At 38.7% G+C, this 25,972-nt stretch overlaps 1 protein-coding gene across 1 annotated transcript in view; it reads right to left on the bottom strand.

Annotated features, from left to right (window-relative positions):
* IL1RAPL1 (interleukin 1 receptor accessory protein like 1) overlaps window positions 1–25,972 on the bottom strand; it is a 1,455,000-nt gene that overhangs the window by 26,051 nt on the left and 1,402,977 nt on the right. The window lies entirely within an intron of this gene.

Here is a 25,972-nt window from a genome sequence, read left to right as displayed (position 1 = left end):
CTTAGACATTTTTTTTCCATTTGTTTAGCCACCCCTCTACTAGGTAGGTTGCTACATTTTATCCAAAAGAGGGATTTTTCTGGCCACTCACTACATACAAGTTCTCTTTTTCCTATTGAATATCCGTATTACATTAAAAATCATCAGGCACTTCTGGGGATAAAACATTTACTTTTTTCCTCCTTTAGAACTCATAGACATTGTGGCAAAATCAAAACTACTGGTTTTTAAACATTAAGCCAGAACTGGGGCGCCTGGGTGGCTCAGTCCGTTAAGCATCTGCCTTCAGTGCAGGTCATGATCCTATGGTCCTGGGATTGAGTCCTGCATTGGGCTCCCTGCTCAGTGGGGAGTCTGCTTCTCCCTCTGCCTCTCCCACAGTTTGTGCTCAATCTCTCCCTGTCAAACAAAATAAATTAAATCTTTAAAATAAAAGAAAATAAACATTAAGTGAGCATGCACAGATTTAAAAAAAAAATTTTTAGAGAGAGTGAGAGCACGACTGTGAGGGTGGAGGGAGAAGGAGAAAGAGAATCTCAAGCAGACTCCGTGCTCAGAGACATGGAGTTTGGCAGGGGCCTCTACCTCATGACCCTGAGATCACAACTTGAGTCAAAGCCAAGAGTCCCTTGTCCATCTGACTGCGCCAGCCAGGCACCCCAGAATGCAGATTTTTAAGTTCATCTTAAGAGCCTGTATATGCCTGCTGTCTTCTTGATCAATACAGTCCAAATGTTGTTGATGGGTAGCCATTGTTCACTACTGATGACTACCTTGAAAAGTGATAGTTTCCTTAATTGCCATTAAATATAAAAATTCCTGAAATTATGGCTCTAAAATAGTGGTATATTTGATGTTTTCATTTATAATCCATCAATGGGTTATCTAATTTCATAGCATAGTTAATGTAGGCTTATACTGAAAACTTTAAAATAATCTATGGTTTTGCAGTAACAACTACAGTTGCATTAAAAGATCACTCCTGAGATCTCAAAAATGGTGTGAAATCATCATGGGTATGATGCAGTATCAGTGACAAGTAATTTGAAAAACATGGACATTATTGCCTCATAAGAACATTTGGTGTTTGTGCATGTGTGTGTGTGTGTGTTTCTGTGTGATGTAACTTTTCCCGTGATAATTGTAGAACAAAATTCAGCCATATTTTTCATTGTCTAGTACTTCATTTTTAATTCAACAGTTTTGGGGTTTTTTTGGTTTCAAAAAACATATATAACTACTGTTTAGTCACGTGTATTTTATGCTCTTATTAAAATTAAATGGGAAATAGAAGAAAATCTTACATACTTGGATTTTATGAATTTAAAAAAGAAAAATAAAATGAGTTATTAAATCTTTGAGAGTCTAAGAGAATTAATATGGAAAGTAAAATACAGAAAAGCACCTTCTGGAAATTTTCACATTTTGTATTAATAAATATCAGATAGCATTAACTGTTGAAACTTGTGAGGGCCTATACAAGATAGTACTACAAAAGTTCCAGGAATGAAATACAAGAAGTTCCTTAATATGATATTTTCCCATTCCTATGTGAATAGAAAGGATAAGTGGGTAGATAATTCTGTAAGATGCACTGGGCCGGGTTCTCTCAGTGTAAGAGTTAACTCCAGCACACAGAGAAAACTGCATAAAACTAACTTATACCCATAGGCTAATTTATACACCAAAATAATCTGATTTAAATTATACTGGATGTGGGGTGCCTGGGTGGCTCAGTTGGTAAGGGGCTGCTTTTGGTTCAGGTCATGATCCCAGGGTCCTGGGATTGAGCCTTGCATCAGGCTCCCTGCTCTACTGGAAGCCTACTTCTCTCCTACTCCCCCTGCTTGTGTTCCCTCTCTTGCTGTGTTTTTATTTATTTATTTATTTTAAAATGTGATAAATAAATAAATAAATAAATAAAATTGGATATGATGGGAGAGATAAACATCTGGACTGTGGTTTCTTTTCAGAGTCATTGGTTTTTCTAATTTAATGCATTGAACCCTTGCAATTTATTCCCTTAAAGTTTCTTGCATGAGAAAAGAATTGGGAAAAAATGGACACTGCTTAATTTGTGCCCTTAAATGTTGTTAGTGGAAGAGCTCAATCATACCACTATCGTAGACAATTTGGGGTATTTTCCGATGAGGTTAACTATGAATCTACCTTATGACTAGCAACTGCATTCCTAAGTATTTATGCAAGGAAATAGAAGCAGATGTCCACAAGAAGACTTGCTCAAGAATGTTCAAAGTAGTCTTTTTTTTTTAAGATTTTTATTTATTTATTTATTTGACAGGCAGAGATCACAAGTAGGCAGAGAGGCAGGCAGAGAGAGAGGAAGGGAAACAGGCTCCCCGCCGAGCAGAGAGCCCGATGCGGGGCTCGATCCCAGGACCCTGGGATCATGACCTGAGCCTAAGGCAGAGGCTTTAACCCACTGAGCCACCCAGGCGCCCCTCAAAGTAGTCTTATTCACAGTAGCCACAACTGAAAACAACACGAATGTTCATTAACAGGAGATACTGAGCAAACTGCTGTATGTCCATATGACAGAATATACGCAGCAATAAAAAGAATAAACACTGGTGGGGGGCTCCTGGGTGGCTCAGTGGGTTAAGCCTCTGCCTTTGGCTCAGGTCATGATCCCAGGGTTCCGGGATTGAGTCCCACCTGGGGCTCTCTGCTCGGCAGGGAGCCTGCTTTCCCCGACCCCTCTCTGCCTGCCTCTCTGCCTGCTTGTGATCTCTGTCAAATAAAGAAATAAAATCTTTAAAAAAAATAAAAGAATAAACTACTGGGGTGCCTCTGTGGCTCGGTTGGTTGGGCAGCTGCCTTCAGCTCTGGTCATGATCCCAGGGTCTTGGGATCAAGTCCCATGTTGGGCTCCTTGCTCAGTGGGGAGCCTGCTTCTCCTTCTCCCTCTACCTGCTACTCTGTCTGCCTGTGCTCTCTCTTTGTCAAATAAATAAATAAAATTAAAAAAGAGTAAACTACTGATACAAGCAACATGCATGAATCTGACAAAATTATGTTAGGTGAAGGAAGCCAGACACAAAGTAATGTCTTCTGTATAATTCTCTCTAAATGAAGTACAAAAACAGACCGAAATAAACCATAGTGGTAGAAATCACAAAATGGATGTTTTGTGGATGAGTGATGGGAAAATTTACTGGAAAGGGGCAAGAGGAAACTTGCTGGGGTAAAAGAAATATTCTGTATCTTTTTTAGGTATGGATATACAAGTATATACATTGTCAAAACTCAACAAGCTGAATACTTATCATTTATGCATTTTACCTTATGTTAATCACACTTTAATTCTTTAAAACTAGAATTTAAAAAAATAGCTGCTATAAAATCTAACTCGAGGCTTCTGTGGGTAGAAGCTGTAAAGAAAGCTGGAGTCAGGACAGCTGATCTACTGCAGATACCTCCCCAGGCTGGGAATGGTTCTATGCTGGCTCCAAGCACGCCCCTGGATTCTGGAGACATGGCACCAGGCCTAGACAAGCATCCTTTCCGTGCCCATATCTAGTGGAAGAGCTTTTGAAACTCTGTGCCCAAGACACAATCCTATTAATGTAATAAGCTAAATTCTCATTTTCTTCAGATGGCATTTATAAGACTGTTCTCTATACATTTTCTTTAAAAATTAAATACTGAATATGGAAAAGTTAGAGAAAAATGATATAAAAGTAAGTTCTTATTTTTAGAGAAGTCATTGCCCAAATGTGAATCATTCCTATTGCTAGAAGTCATGAGCCACTCAAATAATTATACACACTACCTCAAATACACTATAGAGTAGGCCAATCAATAGTACTGTCTGAAATGTAATGAGACAGCGGGGTTGATGTAGCTTAGCAATTAGAGAAATAGTCTAGTGTCACATGAATACATCCTTCAAGGTACAAACATATGGAAAGCTATATATACCTAGACTACGGGCAATAAGCAAGAATAAGTCTTCCTGAGCCACAGGATAGTCTTTTACTAATAAGATGGAGACCAAGACTGGGTCCAAAGAAATGGCATTTTCAAGGAGCTAATTTATCCTGAGATCCAGAGAGTATCTCAAATTTCCCCCAGATACTTCTACAGTATTACAGGCAGAAGCCTGGTATTCTTACAGTGTTCTTGGAAGTGAGAAAAGAAATGTCTTTTATCACAGTCCACATACCAGTACCTGCTCCTCAGTTACTACATTACTTCTATGCAAGAGTAATTTATGTGCCTTCATATTAGAAATGTGGGAGGTTAAAAAATTTCCCATGCAAGTTTTTCACATTGGCTTATAGACCATGTGTAAGCTCTCCCAAAGAAAATGGCATACTAGATTTAGTTTCCACATTCTTTTGCTCGAAGCTGGACAAATTCATTAATATGAGTGCTATCCGTTACTGCTTCTACATTGGGTCAGGACAAAATTACTAGGGGTTAAATTCTGTTACACTTAAAAGAAATGATTCTGGTCCCACTGATGTATTTTATCTTTGCATTACAATGTGAAAGGTGCTGCCCCAGCAAATGTCATTTTCTCTTTGAAATGGGATCTGCTTTTCAGCTCAAGTTCAGGTTGCCTGGAGTGACAGCATTTAAAGAATAAAAAGATTCCATTTCAGCACAATTCAACATCAGAAGATGGAAAGAGATAGTGCAGACCTTTTAAAAATCTGGTTAGCCTTTGTGTTATTTGGTTAAAATGATAGACTCTACCCCCTTTAAGGGACTGAGACTGAATATTGAAAATTGTAAAGCAAAATCGCTCAGCAAAACCTAAGGGAAATTGGCATTTGGTTAAACACAACAAATGAACAAGTGCCAAAGAGTTACATTTAAGGGCACCAGCACTCATTTAGTCACTGCAATTAACAATAGTCTTTGGAAGCTCCAGTTTGGGCTAAGGGAAAACACATTGATTATTGCTGCGGTAGTAGACTGCTTTTGGAATAAATTGCTTCAATTTAAAACTAGATTTGCTACAAGCATTTTGAGCAATGACTACAATTTTTTCTTATCAAGACAGTTGGACCAAGCAACCCTTTAAAAGAAACAGCTAATTAAAATAAAGCGTGTGCCATCTCTTAGTATATTGGATTACATTGCAAATAATAAATGCATTCGGTTTACACTAATCTTGCTGCAATTACCTACTGTAGTTTGGGGTCCTATTTTTTTCTACTGGCCTGTACCTGGTTTTATTGTTGGCAAACTTTTTCTGCTAGATGTCTTTGAAGAGGTAAAGATGTTAGCAAAGTAAATCTTCACTAGGAGTTTTCATTTTGTTTCCCTATATGTATTTCTATACATAATCTTGTTTCAAGTAGAACTGAAGATTTCAGGTGACTTTTTCTTATTTGGTTCAGCCAAAAATTGCCTCATTCATTATATAAAGTCCCTTGAAATGCTCTGCCCTGATTTATATGCAGTAAAGTGCAACTTTGTGGGGGAAATGCATGATAGACAATCTAATGATCCCAGTTTATTCATTAGCCTCACGAAGTACATTTCTCCTTCTCTCATTGTGTTATAAAGAGCTAAACTTTATAAGGATTTATCCATCCACATAAATTCATATGCATATTTATTTCTCTGGAGCAGTATAACTTATTTGTTCCTGGCAGGAGGATAATTATGCTCAGCCTACAAAGATATTCAACTCAATTCTACAATACATCAATGCAATTTAGAAGCAGTTATAATTTTTTTTTTTTTGGTAACACATTAAGAAGCGGAATTGCTATTCATATAATAGCAAGAAAACGTTTTGGGAAGGTATAAACTAGTATGTAAGGATAGCAGCTTTGCTTTTGCAAAAGTGCTTTCTGGAACAAGGCAGGATATACAAAATAATAATATAATAATGATAACAATAATAAAAAAAGGAAAATGAAAATGCTCTCTGAATGTAGCAGCTTGATTTGTGCATCCAAACATCTGGGCAAAAGATTACCTTCAAAGTGGTATATTTTGTCATTTCGAAAGAGGCTTTCAGCAAAAGTATCAAATTAACTTTTACTTACTGCCAGTCAAGAATGCAAATATGGTCCTTGGCTAGGACCCATCATTAGGGCTTTAGTTAGCCTCAGCTCCTAGAAGCCATAGGAACTGAAGAGCTACATGTTAACAAACTGTTAAAAATTTAAAAATAAAATGAAAGTCTAGAGGAAAAAAATACATCATTCTTTCCATAGTTAGCTAGAGCCTACCCTTAAAACGTGCTTTTCTTCTTCCCAACCAGATAAGAAGGGTACTAAATTTGGTTTTGCTTTCTCCCATAAAGTGAAAGGAATTATGTATTAAAAGTCAAGGTAAGATGAACAATGGCAGTAATCAAAAAAACATGATTCCACGAATTCATGTTAACAAACAAATACATTAAAAGGAAAGGTCTTCCTTAGCCAAAGCAGAAAGATGCCACTTGGCAAAAATAGAAGAAACGGCAGAATTAGAAATCACCATGTTTCGGCCATCCTAATAATAATTGATTCAGGTAAGAATTATCAACAGATGTTAAAATTATTGGGTGAAAGATCGATGAGGCAGGATATTCACACTGTTTTAAAGTACCTCCCCACTGATTATTTACTAAGGACTGAGGTAACAATGGACACCATTTTAAGGAAGTAACCGAAATTAACATCACCAGTAATGGGACAAATCGATATCATGCACCTCCTGATGGGATGCATGAACAAGGCACAATATCATTTATGTAGTATTCCAGCCAGAAACAGGTCAATACCCAAAAAAGGAGGACATATCAGGCAAACTCAAACCAGGAGACACGGTATAAAAAATAAAATCTGGCTTCTACTCTTTAGAAACGTCCAAGCCATTGTAGGGATCAAGGGCAGTTCCTTTGGCGTGAAGATGATTTTGAGTTAAAAGCAATCCACACCAGCAGATGCGGTAAAAGCTCTTTGCCTCCCGCAACTGCCTACATTTACATTGGAAAGGAAAGCCTGCCGAGGAAGAGAGCTATTAACAGAGATTCATCTTCACCTAAGAAAATTCTTCGCATAACAGGGCAATCTTTGTTTTTTAAACCCCTTTGTTTTCCAAACTTTGTTTCCCAAGCTCCTCCCCTTAACAGCGCAGGAGGGTCAGATAAATCTCCTGTTGCCTGACTGTGGATTCCTCCTACTAAATTTGATATTCTCCCGTTAATCTGTCTCATGCTTAGTTACAAGGACCTTGATGGGCAAAGAAAATTTCTTCCCAACACCGTGAAAGACAAAGAAAGGCTGAAGAACTATTCCAGGTTTAAGGACAGTAGGAAGACTTGACAACTAAATGTAATCCTGGGTGGGAAATACAGTAGCAGGGGTTATTATTGGGATGACCTTTTAAAAGTGAATATAGGGGCACCTGGGTGGCTCAGTGGGTTAAGCCACTGCCTTCAGCTCAGGTCATGATCTCCGGGTCCTGGGATCTAGCCCCATATCGGGCTCTTTGCTCAGCGGGGAGCCTGCTTCTATCTCTCTGCCTGCCTCTCTGCCTACTTGTGATCTTTCTCTGTCAAATAAATAAATAAAATCTTAAAAAAATAAAATTAAAAGAAATAAAAAGAAGTGAATATTGATGGTATATTAGATAATAGCATTCTACCATTTCCAGTTTTTGTGAATTTAATAAATATACTCTGGATAGGTAAGGAAACATCCCTGTTTTCAGAAGATTCACACCGAAAAGTTTAGCCATTGATGTCTGCAATTTACGCTCACACAACATCAATAATATGTTATGGGCTTGTATACATGGTGTAGCTCTATCTTTTTATTTACCTACCCACATTGAGAGAGGTAAGGCAAGTGTGGCAAAATGTTAATAATTGGTGAAATCTAGTTGAAGAGGATGTATGGAAATTTACTGTACTATTCTTGCATTATTTTCTGTAACGTCTCCAGGTTTCTTTTCAAAATAAAAAGTCAAAAAATGAAAGACAAGTCAAGTGGTAAGATCGTATTATTGCAAGTGCTATTGTAATTAGAGTGTGCTTTGTGTTGATTAGTTTTGACTTAAAATTTTATTATTTACAGTCACTCTGATGTAATCTGTCTAAAACCTTCAGGGTAATCTTCCAAAAACATGCTGTCCTTGCCTTGGAATTTTCTTCAGTAATTGTTAGCCGATCTACAATGCTAATGGAAGAAAGTCCAAAACCCTTATGTTGGCATTCACGGTCCTTCACTTCTTTAATTGAAGGAGCTAATTAACCTCTAGCCAGAATCATCCCTCCAATGTGAATTGAACTTGACATGCATTTTCCCAATTCTAGGCTGACATAGAACTTCCCATTTTCATTTATCAAAACCCGACCAGGACTGCGGGGCAAGGCTAAGACCCACACTTTCAATAAAGCTTTTCCAAAAGTGATTCATTTCCTCAGAAAATGTACTTTCTGTAGCTTTCTTGGTAACTTACTACATTGCGTTATGTCATTTACTTTTGTTTATGGTTTTACATTATAGACAATTTTTCACCTTAGGACCTTTGCTGTGGCTGTTTCCTCTGACTGGAATATTTCTCCCCCAGATTACTGTATGCTTCCCTCTTTGCTGCTTTGTCTTTGTTCATATCACCTTCTCAGTTTGGTCCACCAAGCACTCATTTCTTTTTTTTTTTTAGATTTTATTTATTTATTTGACAGACAGAGATCACAAGTAGGTGGGAGAGGCAGGCAGAGAGAGAGGTGGAAGCATGGTCCTTGCTGAGCAGAGAGCCTGACACGGGGCTTGTTCCCAGGACCCTGGGATCATGACCCCAGCCGAAGGAAGAGGCTTTAAACCACTGAGCCACCCAGGTGTCCCAGCAAGCACTCATTCCAAATCACAAACTTGTGGCTGCACTTGGCATCCATTTTTCTTTCTTTCTTTTTTTTTTTGTTACAGCATTACATATGATATAACGTAGTATTTAATTTGCTTATTAATAAATGTATCATTGTTTATTATCTGTCTCCCACTGGAATTTAAATTCCATCAAGATTAGTGGACTTTTTGGGTCTATCTTGTCCATATTTTTTATTGATCTATCTCAAGTGCCTTGGAAACTATTGAACACATAGTAGGTGCTCTATGAATAGCTGTTGAATAGATCAATGACTGGATGATTAAGAATAAGCTCAATTTTCTAATAAGAAGTTAGTTTTGTATGCATTCCCACTCTAAAATTCCCAGAATATCTCTGTAAGTCATCCTCTCAGCCAGGCAATGTGTCATGAGGTTTAAGCAACTGATGAGGTGTAATTATTAATATGCAGTCTGTTAATTTGGTAATAAAACATCATTCTATAGAAAAATGGTCAACTTAACTTTACAAATATAGAAATGTTCTCTCATTCATAAATCCAATGACCATATAGTCTAGTATAGACTTACAGAACTAGGAAACTTTGTATCCATTTGGCATTTAGAAATCAATCATATATTGTTTACATCTTTGGTAATGCTATTCAGTTTTTTCTTTTCACTTGATGAGGGAGCAGAAGGCAAGCTGAAGACAAAGCATAAGCTGACATCCTGCAACTTTCCCCAAACCCCCCCACTCCTGGGTGGGACATGTGTGATATTCCTCCAAGAAGCTGCCAACTATCTTAATGTTATTGCTTTACTAGACAGAAAAACAACTTTAACTTGACAATGGCAAAGACTCTGGTATCTTGTAGGTCCTCTTTAGCATATGAAATTTCTTTCATTTTTTAAAAATTTTTTGTTCTTTCTTTTTATGTTTTTTAAAAGATTTTATTTATTTATTTGAGAAAGAGAATGAGAGAGAGAGAGAATGAAAAGAGGGAGGGTCAGAGGGAGAAGCAGACTCTCTGCCAAGTAGGGAACCCAATGCAGGACTTGATCTGGGGACTGAAGGACCATGACCCAAGCTTAATGCACTGAGCCACCCCGGCGCCCAAATGTTCTTTTAAAAACCTCCCTTTTTCCTTACCTCCTCCAACCCCACCGTATATAATCAACTGCTCCTTATAACCCTAGTGCAGAACTTCCTGCCCAAAGGTCCTGTCCCCATGCTTTAATAAAACCATCTTTTTGCACCGAAGACGTCTCCAGAATTCTTTCTCAGCTGTCGACTCCAGAACCCACCCCACCAAACCTCACCTATATTCCAAAAACCACATCATATCTCCCCCAGTCATTCATTCATTCATTCACTCTCTTTGTTTCATAAGTGCCTTAAATGTACTGGGTGTAGTACTTTGAGTTCTAGCAATAAAATGATGAATAAAACAAGCTTTCTACCTTAAAGGAGTTCATGTCTAGTTGCAGAGTCTGGCATATAAGTGGATTATTTAATGACACAGTAAGGAAAGCTAATGTCTATTGTGCACTTAAGTTTCACTCTTATGTGAAAGAAATGGTTTACTCTAAGTATCATGACCGCAGGTCAGGTGAGCAACTCACTCAGGGTGTTTGTGTTTCTACTAGAAGATTTTAGGGCTAGGGATTGGACACTGTGGCACCATCTGGGACAGTGCCTGCAAAGATTTTTGGCAAGTGGCTTGGTACGAAGTACAGAGAAAGCAAATGTATGGCGTGATGGATGGTGGTAGTCAACTAACTGTTCTGGTTTCTCAGTTAGGACATGTTGTTTGCTTACTTTTTTTTCTTGGTGAAGCAACTAGCCGTACCTTGTCAATAAATATTTGTTTCAAGGATTTGTGCTATCAGTTAAATCAGGCTTCTCAAAATTAGGTCAGAAAAATAGGACCTCCTTCCTGCAAAACTGACATATTGTCCAAAAGCACAATGTGGCATCACTAACACAGACAGCTTTATTGCTGAAAACATTTCCCTGTTTGGATTATGAAAGCAGTGTTTGAAATCGGTCTCTCTAAAGACCATAAGGTAGAATATACCCAGAACAATTACGTATTTGTACACACATACAAATATACAAACCATTTGGAGGGGACTCCTTCATCTTAGGTCTCATAAGATTGAATATGATGAGGAGAAACCAGACAACTCTACTCTAATGAAGAGCAAAATGGGCCTCAGGTGACCAGCTTAGAAGACAGAGCTACTGTTTATCAAGGTGTCAAATTTCACAGACGCCTAAAAGAAAATCTCTTAGAAGAAAGAGTATTTGCTTTCCCTCTACTAGGAATTTCTTTCTCAACATGTCATACAAATAGACAGGCACAGATGGAATGTTAGAAAACGTCTCTTGAGAGAAAATTGTCACTGAAGGTGGCATTGCCATTTTAGTCCTTTTTGTGAAGGGCTGCAGTGTTTATCCAGAAAGCAATCCTCCACCAGAGGATATACTGTCACAGTTAGAACAGTTTGGTCTTCCACTGGGAATGCTTTGGATTGGCCAAAGAACCAGAACATCTGCACTGCTCAGATAACCAGAGGAAGGAGCCATGTTTTCTATAGAAACACTAAACCATTCTAAAAAAATTATGATTTGTAGTATATTTGACTGTTGGAGATAGATTTATAAAATATTATATATATGTAAGAACAGATTGCATTGCAATACACAAAATGGGATGGTTTGATCAACTTCTGAGTTTTATGTTATTTATCACAATTTTCTCCCTTTAGGGTTTTAATATATTTCCTAATTATTGAAAGCATTAGAATAAAATGTGTTCGGCAAAAGCTGTTTCTGTCATGAGACAAGTTTCACTCAAAATCTTGGTCATTCCACAGAGCTAGAGACTATTAAGGCAAAAACAACTATATGCTGGTTTATTTCCCTTAAAGGAAGTAACAGAAAATTCAATTTCTTATCTCTCTTGAATCTTTTTGATAGCTCTCTGCTTCCTGAAAACATAAGAGTGCTAAGACAAATAGTGGTAAGTTTGCCTTCCTCTCTCATTTTGTAAACAGAGAGTGTCAAGAATTTAACACTTGTTTACATCTTTTTCTTCTCTCATTAATACTCTCCAAAGAAATAGGCATGGTTTGGGAACTACTGGTAGCAGGATCTAGCATTCCTTGATTCCTCCAAAGGGAACAGTGAACAGCTGCTTAAACCATGACAAAGTTGAGAATAAAGTGGGTGGCTTGTATAGTTTAGTGGCCTGGGTAGTTGGGATATAGAAAGGGCCTGTCCTTAGGAATGCATTCTCTTTTACCAAAATGGCAATAACATGGACCTGCTTCATAAAGACCAAGGCATTATCTTACAATCTTGCTCTACGTATTGATTTTTGGTGCATGAAAACCAGCAGTGGTTTGAGAAAAAAATGTAGAAGTAAAGGTGTCTCCCCAAACGTAACATTTTCTAATACAGACAGACATAAAACGGGAGTGAGAGGGTACATCAAAGCAAATAGGTTTTAATATACTTTTAAACTGTGTAAATAACTTGGTGTGATAGCAAAAAGATGAATGATAGGTTTCCTATAAGCATTTTAAAATTTGTCCGTGGCTGTATCAAAACAGATTTTTTTTTCTCTTTTTATTTTCTGACTCTATGAAACAGGCTCAGTGTGAAGACTTTGAAAATCACATAAGAATAATGAGAAGAAATGAAAGGTCACATGGGATCATACCACCCTGAGATAACCACTACTACTACTTCAGTTGAAAAAATTTATATGGGTCTTTTTCTAGTGTATTAGGTTTTCACATAACTGAAACCGCTAAATGCTAATACTCCAAAGCAGCTTATATTTTGACTTTTACTCTAGATAGTTTAGAATGGAGTTGTCCAAGGTGGTTTATGATCTGTGTTCTACTAAGAGTCTTCATAGTAAACTCTTTTTCCATTTTTTAAAAAGATTTTATTTATTTGAAAGAAAAAGATTTTATTTATTTATTTGATAGAGAGAGAGGTCACAAGTAGGCAGAGAGGCAGGCAGAGAGAGAGGAGGAAGCAGGCTCCCTGTTGAGCAGAGAGCCCAATGCGGGGCTCGATCCCAGGACCCTGAGATCATGACCTGAGCCGAAGGCAGAGGCTTAACCCACTGAGCCACTCAGAGGCCCCTGAATGACAAACTCTTAAGCCTAATTTTTATTCACATAACTATTTATTCAACTATATTTTATAGATGCCCGGTTCAGCAAGGCAAGCTTGGCAGGAATTATTTAACAATACCAAGGAGCTTTTCTTTATATAAATAATATTTTGGGCAGCAGTTTATAAATATTCAGTCAAAAGTAGGTTAAAACACAGTCCCATAGTAGAGAGATACGGATTTGAAATTTCATTTACTCTAATTGCACTCTTCTAAAGATGAGAAAACTAAAACTGGTATGTGAATAGTTGACAGTTGAAAATACATTTGGATAGTACCAATTTTTATGTGACTACTGAGTTGCCACTGATAGCAGTCTACACAAGAAGATGGCCAATATGGAATTTTTTTATTGTGATACCTTTAAAGTAGTCCATTAAGCTATTTTCAATACTGACATATTCAAATAATATACACAAAATTGGTTCATCTGGGGAGAATTAGAAGTGTACTTCTAATTAACACAAGAGGAAGAGAACATGCCACTCCAAAATGTGCCACATTGGCATGTGGATTATTTTGAGTTGAAGGCCATCAAGACCCAGCAAACTCAGGAAAAACTTCTACTCCTCCCTTAACTGTCTAAAAGAATTCGAAATAGGGGGCCTAGCTCAGAAAGAGAGCTATTAGCAGAGATAATTTTTTCTTAAACTTTTTTTGAAAGAGTTTTCATTTATTTATTTTTGAGAAAGAGAGAGAGAGAGAGTGTTAGTTAATGTAGGGCTTGCTCCCAGGGCCCAGAGACCATGATCTGAACTGAAAGCAGATGTTTAATGGACTGAGCCACCCACGTGCCTCCCGAGAGAACTTTTTAACTGGAAGACTTAATAGGCATGACATGGCAAAGATCTGACTACGAAATATCTGTGCTTCTTCTCTCCCTGTGACCTGCCCTCCCCCTCCTTTGAGGTCCCAAGCCTGTATAGCATTCTTAGCTCAGGATGGACAAAAGCCTCAGCTGCTTGACTGCCTTTGGGTCTCATGCTTTTATGGGGCTATTATATGCACAGAATTATTTTTCTCCTTTTAGTCCATTTTACATCAATTTAATTATTAGACCTGCCAGAAAACCTAGAAAGGAAGAGGGGAAAATTTTTCTGATAGCAAAGCAGTTGTGAGTCATTACTCTGAAACTATGGGATGATACGAGTTTTTAAGTCATCCTCCCCTTATATGACATACTAGAATTAGAATTCAAAACTGATTTAAGTGAGGCAATTGATGTGTCATTCTTATAGGCTTTGATAATAGCCTCTTCCATTTTAGTTTCCATGAATTTGGCAACCATTACTGGTCAGTACTCTGGACTGCAGCTGCATATCTTACGGAATTGTCATTTCTATTTTGCAGTCACAGGAGCTTGTCATCTAAAGATATGAGTCAACTTCACAAACACTTAAAACTTTGAAAACATCCCTAGGAAGACCAACCACTTAATTTCACTCTCAAGATTTGCAAAATGAGGTACAGTGACTCAAAACTCAGAGATTCTATAAAATCTGACAAATTGGCTAATATATACCATCAGCCCTGCCCAGGGTTTTATATGTTCTTAGAAGATTCCCACACAGAGGCTTAAGGGCAAGTAGTTTACAAACCATAAAAATGAAGAATAATGACACAAAGAGACTTGCTTTAGGTCACATACAAGTAAAGAGTCATAACTAAAACATTCTCAAGGAAAAGTCTGTTTTTTCATCACAGTTTACGATTTCTTTTCAGTAAATACTCATTCATACATTTCAATTCATGGTGATGATTCTTGGGTGGTTTTAAAAATTATCTTTTTGTGCTTTCTTAAATATGCCACTGGATTTTTTTGTGTGAGGTGAAGTCACCTTGGCATGAACATTATTTTGAGTTAAAAGCAGTCCAAACCCAGCAGATTCAGGAAAAGCTCTTTACCTCCCCCTCAGCTCGGTGCTAGTACCAGAGATTCCTCTTTAAGAAGCTTCTCTGTATAACTGGGCAACCTTTGTTTTCTAAACATCTCCTTTTACCTTCCTGCTAAAGGCCTTTCTTCCCTTTGTATCCTCTGACCCCTATCCTTCTCTTTAGCACATATAAATGTCATGTTGCTTCGCTGTCTTTGGAATTTCCATGTCTGTGTGGATTCCCTATATGTAGACTATTAAATATTAAATTTGATTTTCTTTTATTAATCTGTCTCATGTCACTTTGATTCTTAGTCCAACTAGGACCTTAAAGGGTAGAGGAAATTCTTCTTCCTTAAAATAGCATTCAAATATCCACTTCTAATTTAGAGAAATCAACCTCCAGATACATTAATCTTCATAGAATATACACTAAAAATAGTGTATTTGCCCTAAAAGTGGAGACAAACAGCTAACATATTTCTTATAGATGGTAAATGTAGTTCTTAACACTAAAATCTAATAAAAGTTTCCATTGTAATTTATTGGAAATCAACACATTTTTTCCTATTATATGACCTGAGAAAGTAGTTAGTATTTTCTATGTGTCATGTCTAATTTCTCACTTTACTGACCTGGTTGTCAAAGTTTGATATACAGGAATTGCTTATTAAAAGTTAAACCTTGCATTTTATAACCCAGTTTTGCCATTTCTCAACTGAGTGCAAGAATTCACAGCCATAACAATGCACGGCTATCTCCCTCTTCCCAGCAATGTTGCTTTTATTCCCCAGGATGAGGGCAGACCTTCCTCTGGCAGCAGTGACTCAACTACTAAAGACACCTAGCCTAGTACTTCGCCCATGCCTGGCATTTAATACATATTTGGTGAATGGACATGATTTGTTCCTTTTTCATACAGCAGCATCATATGGATCGTCTTTAGTAAGTCTGCAGTAGAGTGAGATTTTGATCAGGATATGCAACATTGTCATATCAAGGTGGTTCTGAGAAGGAAGGGAGTGGTGTGCTGGTGGGTGATGTTTGTGAAAATGTTATCCCTATTGTGATCTCTGGTCACATATGTGAGATTGTGCTATGTGTGTGTGCTAGATGATACTGTGGGCTTCTTGCGAATACCCTAATGGAATTATTATTTTTTAAGCTGGCTGTTTGTGTGTCCTGTAAACATTTTCTAACACAAAGATCTGCATTCTAGTGCATTCCCCCTGCTCTGATCATAGGTTTACTTGAGATTTATAACTTCTGTTAGAAGCTAGAGACAGATGCCTGTTAAAATGAATCGAACTTTTGAACATGTAGGTACTGTTTACCCAGGTTGCATTACTGAGTTTTGTCTCTGTTTTGCAGTCCCTATCATTGACCAATCATATGTGGAGGTTCAATTCTTCTACTATGTCTGGCCTTTCTTACTCTACATAATTGAGATTTAGCTGAATACAAGTGTTCAAAATGGGAAATTAGTGGTATTAATGCCCATCACATATCTTGTTCCTCCTTGGTAATTGTTATTTGCATAGACTGAGCACCGTATATAGCCTATTTGCACAGGCTGAAATACATATATATATATATATATTTATTTATATATATATATATATATATATATATATATATATATCCATATACATGTTGTTGAGACACATTCCTAAGTGGATTTCCTTTTTTAAAGAAGGGCTATATAAGAATTCTGTCCAACAGTGATGGCCCTCCTGATTTAAGAGGTTAATTATTTAATACTCAAAGAGAGTGCCCTCTCAGACATCTCTCTGAGTAGCAAATGTGTTCTATAAAGCACAATTTCATTGAATACATGAGGCAAGTAACCTCATTAAGAGTAGAGTGTGAGGGCAATGCACTAATGTTCAAATAGGTTCAAAGGTTTTGACCATGTAAGAAGAATGAGGCAATTAGTTGGATTTAATCCCACTGACTGGCTATATTCCGTTTTCATTTCTCTCTCATGGAAACAGTGAACTCAAGAGAGCTAGTTGCTGTTCACCTATTAAAAGCTACCAAGTTTATTAGAGGATCTATTGTCTAGGCAAAGACCTCGGTATGCCAATTGCAGTCCACAGACCAGCAGCATCAATATCAATAAGGCACTTGTTTGAAATTCAAACCTTGAGTTCACCCTGGACTAATGAATTCCAATCATTTTTTAACAAACTCCCTAGGTGATTTGTTTGCACTGTAAAGCCTGCAATTGTCAGCAAGTCTTTCTGCTCAACTGTAGACCCCAAAAGTTAAAGCCTAAAATAGACAAAACTGCTTGAGTCTGGCTGTAACTGATGCCCATTGTCCTTCTTTCTTTTTTTTCCAAAGAGATTTGTTTATTTATTTGAGAGAGAGAGAGAGAGAGAGCACACGTGTGCCCTGTGCATACTGTGTGTATGTATAGGGGAGGGGCAGAGGGAAAGAGAGAATCCTAAGCAGGGAGGCCAGAGCAGGGCTGGGTCTCATAATCCTGAGATCATGACCTGAGCAGAAATCAAGAGTCAGACGCTCAACTGACTGAGCCATCTAGGCGCCCCAGCCTGTTTTTCTTATTATCACACTTTCCAGAGGCAATGATGAAGGTATTTTTCAATGATTGGAACATTGCAACCACCAGACCAGAAAAGCCCTGAGAGCAACAGAATTCAGGGAAGACCACAAACAAGAAGTCCTTTCCCCTGCTCATGATCATGGGGTGAACACATACGGAACCTCACCTATGATCATGTACTCTCTGCCTGCTTTCTTGTGTGCACCCCCACCCCCAAATTCTCCCTATAAAACTCTAGGTGTCCATCTTGCTGGTGGATAAGTCATTTGTTCAGGCTTGAGCCTGCCACCTCCCCCAACTGCCAGTACCTGAAATAAATTTCTCCCTTCCTTTTTTCCTAACCCTTATCTCTTGAGTTACTTGCCATGAGTTTATCCTAGTTTGTTCCACAACAGTGTTGGCAAACTCAGCTGGGATCTATGCTTTCAATTGGTCCAGCCCCCTTGGGATTCCCCAGGATGGAGCAGTTGGCCTGGGCACTGTCCCAGGGCTCACACATTCAATTCCTGAGTCAGTGGCTATGATAGATCAATTAGTAACACAGTAACAACAAAAAATGATTATGAAGCCCTGTCTACAGACTTCTAGTTGACTCTCCAAGAGTGGAAACAGAAGGAACCTAATTTTTGTGAATTGCAATGATGTAAGAAACACCCAACTGTTAGCTAGGATGCAATAGGAAGTCACTCAAATAAGAGAGCTGAAAGCTATTAGCCGAAGGGAGGAAAGGGGACAAAAGCAGGGAAGAAGTGTGTTTTGTTTTGCAAGGAGACACCCAACTAGATGTTTCACCTGATAATGCCTTGCCAGGTGTGTCATGGCCCCTTATGTGAGCCAGTCTGAGCCAGACTCGAGCTGGGGACATTTGCGGAAGCCCCTCTAAGTGGACCTGAAGTTAACTGTAGCTCATTATAATACTAAGATCTCCCTTTATGGGCACTTTTTGGCCATTTTTTGAACTTCAAACATACACTATATGCGCTATCATGTTGACATGCTAGGTATGTACAATTGAACCAAAAAGTGCCTATGGAAGCCTCCTGTCCCCATCCCCTAATACACCAAATAAAAGCTTTCTGTACTAAATCCTCCAGGAGACAGTGCTTTGAGAGCTATCACCCTGTCTCTTGTAACAAGTAATAAAAAGTTGTTTGCATTAGACATTTCCTTGGGTTTGCTCAATTTGATGCACCCCAAGTAGCAAAACCCTTAAGTTCGGTAACACAAACACATTGGTTTTAATCTTGGATTTTTAAATCTTGGTTTTTAAGATAAAAACACCTGTTTTTCAGTAACTGGTGGCAATTTTGCCCCCTGGGGACATTTGGCAATATTTGGAAACACTTTTGGTTGTCAGAACTAGGAAAGGTACTACTGGCAACTAATGGGTAGAGGCTGGGAATGCTGCTAAGCATTCTACAATGCATATGACAGCCCCCTACAACAAAGAATTGGTGAAGGGTAGTTGGAAGGCAGGGACAAGGGTCCCCTGCCCTAAGAGGAAACCATCCTTAAAAGGATTTTACAACACCTAGGAAGGAGCCCTCCACCCTTTCCCATGTGATAAAAGAGGAGACAAGAACCTGATTAGATGACAGGCACAGGGAGGGTTAATTAGATTAAAACAGCTGCTAACAAGCCCATAAAACCCCCTAGATTTAGAAACTCCGGTTGCAGTCCTCTTGGGTCCCCTTTCTCCTGGGGAGCTTTGTACTATCACTTTGCTATTGTCCAATAAACCTTGCTTTGCTGCCCGCCACTCTGGTCTACCTCTTCATTTTTCAAAGCAGCCTAAGAACCATTGGCACCAATGAAGGAAAAAAAATCCTGTAACAGAATTACCCAGTTCAAAATGTCAATAGTGGTGAGATTAAGAAACCCTGCTCCAGACAAAGTTTCTGGAGACAAAGAATACATTTAATCATCCCATTCATCACATTTACAAAGTGAGTTATGTATGTTGAGCAATGTAACACAGAAGTACAAACTAAAGATCTTTATCAAGAATTTAATATTTGGGGCACCTGGGTGGCTCAGTGGGTTAAGACTCTGCCTTCGGCTCAGGTCATGATCTCAGGGTCCTGGGATCGAGCCCCACATCAGGCTCTCTGCTCAGCAGGGAGCCTGCTTCCCCCCTCTCTCTCTCTGCCTGCCTCTCTGCTTGTGATCTCCTTCTGTCAAATAAATAAAATCTTCAAAAAAAAAAAAAGAATTTAACATTTAATTGGAAAACAAGTGAAAAATTCATTAAGACAAATGAAGGACTTTCATTGACTATGTCCACATATACTTAAATACTAAGAGCTTTGGCCCACATGATTAGTTCAACATGGTCCCATACTGGCTTTGTCCAGGATCATCTCATTGATATTTATCAATTAAGAAATAAGCTAATCATCCTCAAACAGTGGTCCTTTTCTTTCCTAACATAGACGCTGCTTGGATAGTTTAGTTCACACTGAAGCAAACTGAATGACCAAAACTATGCTGATCAGGAAAACCCGGGATCAAGAGACTTTTGAAAAAACATTCCAGGGCTAAGGCAAAGATAAGTTGAATTTAACCTCACTTTCATCATATACTTTACATCTAAGGAAATAGCTCAAAAGGTTGGTTTTCATGCCTGTAATTTTGGTGGCAAACAACCTTATTGAAATGTCCATATCAAGAAACTCAAAGGTACAAAATTACTAGTGTCAGACAATTTGTGCTCCTGGGGTAATAGCCACTATGAGTATTTTTTGTTTTGGTGTTAGTTATCAAGAAAAAAAAAAGGAAAGAATTGAGATCAGTTATTTAGAAGTCTTTCACAGCTGAGGAGCAGAGAAGCAAGCAAAATGTTACAGGCTAGGAAAAATTTTGATTGCAAAATGTCAGATCTTAGCCAAGGAGAGAATTTGTTAAACTTGATGACTCTGATTTGGAGGTGCTATGGCAACAAAATTAAAATTCCTTAATATTTGGGCATTGCACAGGTAATAAAAGGACCGGAACATACACCCCCAAACATGCTTTTTTTGGCATATGGATTATTTTAAGCTTATTATTATTATTATTATTATTATTATTAAAATGTATTTATTTTTAAATATTTTTAAAAGATTTTATTTATTTATTTGAGAGAGAAAGAAAGCAGGAAAACATGAGCAAGGAGGGGAGGGAGAAGCAGGGTCCCTATGAACAGGACCCTGGGATCAAGACCTGAGCTGAAGGCAGATGCTTAACCAACTGAGCCACCCAGGCACCCCAGAGGCTATTATTATTTTTTTAATTTTTTAAAAGATTTTATTCATTTATTTGTCAGAGAGAGAGAGAGGGCAAGAGCACAAGCAGGGAGAGTGGCAGGCAGAGGGAGAAACAGGCTCCCCATTCATCAAGGAGCCTGATGCAGGACTCATCCTAGGACCCTAGGATCATGACCTGAGCAGAAGGCAGATGCTTAACTGACTGAGACACCCAGGCGCCCCAAGAGTCTGGCTATTTTTAAGAATCTGCAGACACAGGGATAATTTGAAAACCAAGAAGTTACCCTTTTGTGAAAGATATTTACATTTATAAGGGAGATCTCCATTTGTAAGGGTGTCTCCCTTTCTTAACCTGGAAGAACCCAGGACTCTAAGTCTCTGAAAACTCTTATCAATGGAGAAAGCAATAACTTAAATCTGTATAACAACCACACATTGATTACTGTGTTTCTCCTGGAAATCTCCAGTAACTGGCTCTCCCACCCCAGCGTCTTCTTTTGTCTGTAGTTGGAGATGGTATTTAGGGTGGTAGCTTAGGCCATTTCAGGCAGTTACATCAATTTCTCTGGTTATCTCCCTTGCATACAGGAGGGATACAAGTTAATAAACTTGTTGGTTTTTTTTCTGTTAATCCGGTTTGTTATTACAGGGAGGTCTCAGCCAAGAACCTAGAAGGGTAAAGGGAACATTTTTTTTCCTCCCCAGAGCAAATAACTCAATAAAGGTGGCACGTTAGTGAATGCCTGTTCAGTTTTTAATGAGTCATTGTCTTTCTAGAGAGATGCTACCACATAGAGAGGTAGGAGGTTTTGCTATCTGGGCAGTTTGGCTTTTCCATATTTTGAAGTCAGTGATCAAAGATGTGAGATATTGAGCCCTAGAGAGGCTTATATAGTTCTGTGATCTTATATCTCTCCGTAAATAAATACACTAAATACTAAGAAGGATAGGGGCATATACTCCAAAAATGATTCATTACAAAAAGGGATAAGGAGTCCACTAGGTCTAATTCATCTGGCTTTTTTTTTTTTCTAAAGATTTATTTTTAGTTTGTATATTCAACAGAGAGAGACACAGTGAGAGAGGGAACACCAGCAGGGGGAGTGGGAGAGGGAGAAGCAGGCTTGTGCTGAGCAGGGAGCCCGCTGCAGGGCTCCATCCCAGGACCCTGGGATCATGACCTAAGCCAAAGGCAGAAGCTTAATGACTGAGCCACCCAGGCACCCCTCATCCAGCTTTAAAATAATGCATCCTAAATGATGTACACGTTAATTACATTACTAAAGATATTCTGGGTACTAGGGAGTTTATTGAGTAAGTCTAATTTCTATTGATTACATTTTCTGGAAGGAGAAAGTGTGTGTGTGTGCAGGAAATAAAATGGGTTTGAGAGGGAAAAGAGAAAACCTAGATGTTTATCATTATTAACTAGTGCTGGTCTCTGAGATAGATACTTTGCTAGTTCCCAAACTACTTCATGATGAATGGATTGCCATATTATTGTAATCAATATATCTAAACATAACCATTCAGAACAGGATTGTTAACGAATATTCCCTTAATGTGACAGTTTCAAAGCTAAGCATTCCCTAGAAGCACAATTGTATATTAGGAATGCTTAATATCAATGCAATTTAAAAAGTAGATGGTGGCATTTCAAATTATATTGGTTTTTATTTCCTGTTCATTTAATTTTATGAGTGCCAGACACATAGTAGGTTCTTAATGATTATCATTAAATGCATGAATAAATGAATAAAGTCTCCTTTAGGACAGCATATTCAAAGTAAAGTAAATCTATTGTAAGGTAAAATATGGAATCAATAGCACTGGAGCTAAAGCTGGCCATTTTAATACAAGATAAATTAGACTTAAAAATGAGATTTACAGGGGCACCTGGGTGGCTCAGTGGGTTAAGCCTCTGCCTTTGGCTCAGGTCATGATCCCAGAGTCCCAGGATCAAGCCCCGCATTGGGCTCTCTGCTCAGTGGGGAGCCTGCTTCCCGCTCCCTCTCTGTCTGCCTCTCTGCCTACTTGTGATCTCTGTCAAATAAATAAATAAATAAATCCTTAGAAAAATGAGATTTGCAGGAGTTGTTTTTTTTTAATTTTAAGATTTTATTTATTTATTTGACAGAGAGAGAGAGTGTGTGAGAGAGGGAACACAAGCAGGGGGAGTGGGAGATGGAGAAGCAGGCTTCCCGCTGAGCAAGGAGCCCAATGCAGGGCTCAATCCCAGGACCCCGGAATCATGACCCCAGCCAAAGGCAGACGCCCAATGTCTGAGCCACCCAGGCATCCCCAGATTTGCAGGAGTTTTTAACAGAACACATTATTATTGCATCCTAAATTACCCAGAATATCATGTATTTGGAGCAGAGAAATGTAATGGCTGCTAACATTTACTGGGTGATAAATATGTGTCAGACAAGGTGATACATATTGACACTAATTTAGTTTATTTAATCTTCATAGCTATTCTATATGGTAGGTACTATTATTATTCCCATTTTATAGAAGAGATTTGAGGGTCATAGAGATGAGGTGATTTGCTCAAGAGAGTGGGACAGGACACTTGGTTCCAGGACCTGTTTTGGAAAATATAAGCAGGACTATGGTTGGTATTAGTTATAATTGTTAACTTAGCTCCACATTCTGTTTTGTTCCATACTCAATTATGTTTTATGCACCTCTTTTTTTAAAGATTTTATTTATTTATTTGACAGACAGAGATCGCAGAGAGGCAGGCAGAGAGACAGGGGGAAGCAGGCTCCCTGCTGAACAGAGAGCCTGATGCAGGGCTTGATCCCAGCAACCTGGGATCATGACCTGAGCTGAAGGCAGAGGCTTAACCCACTGAGCCACCCAGGCGCCCCTTTTATGTACCTCTTAACCTCATACATGATCAATCATTCATTTTGCCTTTTTTTATCCCTATTCTTCGATTGTGGAAACCTAATGTGGAATGGATGGCAACATTTATTTTGAGGTATCTGATCATAGCAGGTCCCAAATAGTGCCTCACTGTCTGGAAGAATGCTGTCCCTTGGTTCAACAGGGCAAGGCAGCTTTGGGAATGATCCTGGCCTTCTTGATAGGCTCTCCTTCTGGTAATAAAGTTTTCTTCACGTCAAAATCAGTGTCTCAGACATTCACTTACCGCACATTGGGTGCACAAACTAGTTTAAATTTTGTAACAATAACACAGTCAGTACACAGAGAGTTGGGTTTTGAACACACAGCATTGCTACAGAGCCCACACCCTCAACCATTAAGCTGCTTTGGTCCATATAGCAAACATGTGCACACTGGGAGGCCATCCAGACTGAGAGTCTGGACAAAACACACAGTGAGGAAGAAATTTAGGACTGCCTGATGGGTGTGAGAGTGGCTGGCCTGAGGCTAGAGCACTTTGTTGCTGGTTACTGATCTGAAGACAGGGAAAACAAAAAATGGAGGGAACAGGAAAGGTCAGGATTTTGGAGGGAAACTGAAGGTGAAAGTCAGTGTTGGATACATGCCAAGTCAGGCAGCAGCAATGAGAAACCTAAGCAAAAGCATCAGGGTAAAAGATTCAGAGACGGAAACATGAAATTCAATGACATATGGGCAACAGTGGGAATGAGAAATAACACAGAAGTGAATGTGCTATCTCTGCGCTTTCGTTCTTTTCCAAGCAAGTTTCTCAGGTCAGGGACTAGAGTGAGGACTGTAAGCCCCATGACCCTTGCCAGTTCATTTTTTATCTCCCGTTCACCACATAATCTAGTTCTCTGTAGAGTATGTGAAATATATCTATGTTGCATATCTGACATGATCTTAACTATCCAAGTACGTTCCCTGGCTGCAGAAATCAACAATTTTGAATATATATATATATATATATATATATATATATATATATATATATATTTGACAGACAGAGATCACAAGTAGGCAGAGAGGCAGGCGGGGTTGGGGGGTGTGGGGGGGAAGCAGGCTCCCTGCTGAGCAGAGAGCCCGATGCAGAGCTCGATCCCAGGACCCTGGGTTCATGACCTGGGCCGAAGGCAGAGGCTTTAACCCACTGAGCCACCCAGGGGCCCCAATTTCAATATTTTCATAGAAACTTTTTCTTTTTCTTTTTTTAGAGACTTTATGCTTTTTCAGGTTAGGTTTGTTTGATTTTTAAGATAAAAGCCTGGGGGAAAAAAAAAGATAAAACCCTGGTCCAGAATCCAGCCTAGTTCAATCCTAGCTGAATCATTGTAGTATCCTCACAGCATTAAGGAAGACTCATTTAATACACGTGAGTGATAGCTCAAAGAATCCATAAGGGTAGCAGGTTTCACCATCCCAAAATATGCCACTTGGGCATGAGGATTATTTTGAGTTAAGGGCAATGAAGACACAGCTGACTCAAGAAAAACTTTTAGGTCTCCCTTAACTATCCAAATAAATTTAGATAGGGGGCCTGGCCCAGAAAGAAATCTATTACTTGAGATAACTTTGCATCTGAAAGTCCTGACTATATGATAGAGCAAACCACTAATTACCCAACATGGGCTCTTCCTATTGCCTTGTGAATGACCCGCCTCTCCTTTGAAGCCCCAGGCCCCTGTGCCATTCCTCAGCTCAGGACAGCTTTTAAGCCTCAACTGCCTGACTTGTTTTTGGATCTCATATCTCTGGGACTCCTGTACGTACGAAATTAAATTTTGTTTTTCTCCTGTTAATCTGTCTTATGTCAATTTAATTATTAGACCAGCCACAGAACCTAGAAAGGAAAAAAGAAAAGGTTTTCTACCCTGACACACACACCCATTGGAAGGCTCGGACATCATTTTTATTACATCAATGATACTGAGCAAAAGGTTAACGGTAGAGGAAAAAATGCTTAAGAAACTTGCACAAAGGTGTGTCCTGGCAAGTTTACTTGTCAGAAGACCTGATGATTCTGGTTTGCAAGGTCTGTATGCATCAAATACTTTAACGTAGGTCTTTTGGGAGGTTTTAAAAATGAAAGACTTTGAAGGCCTGTAAGATAAGTTAAGGGATTTATGAATAAATGGCAGGAAATTATGATTAATAGTGACATCTTCTAGTTTCTTCTCTGAGCTTTAGTCTTCTGAGTGACAGAACAATTCATCTTATAATTACATAATTGCTACCATGACAATAACTTGACTCTTTCAGGAACACTGTGATCAAAGACCACAACTATAAGCCTACCATGCATTGTGTCTTGACCTTCTGAACCTCACAGGGCTGGGGAGCTTGCTGTTATGCCACCTGTTAACCAAAGTCCTTT

Source organism: Lontra canadensis, unplaced genomic scaffold (genome assembly GCF_010015895.1).
Source record: "Lontra canadensis isolate GAN:19392208 unplaced genomic scaffold, GSC_riverotter_1.0 scaffold151, whole genome shotgun sequence".
Lineage (NCBI taxonomy): Eukaryota > Metazoa > Chordata > Mammalia > Carnivora > Mustelidae > Lontra > Lontra canadensis.
The sequence above is the reverse complement of the archived record's forward strand: the minus strand, read 5'-3'. Positions and strand labels throughout refer to the sequence as shown.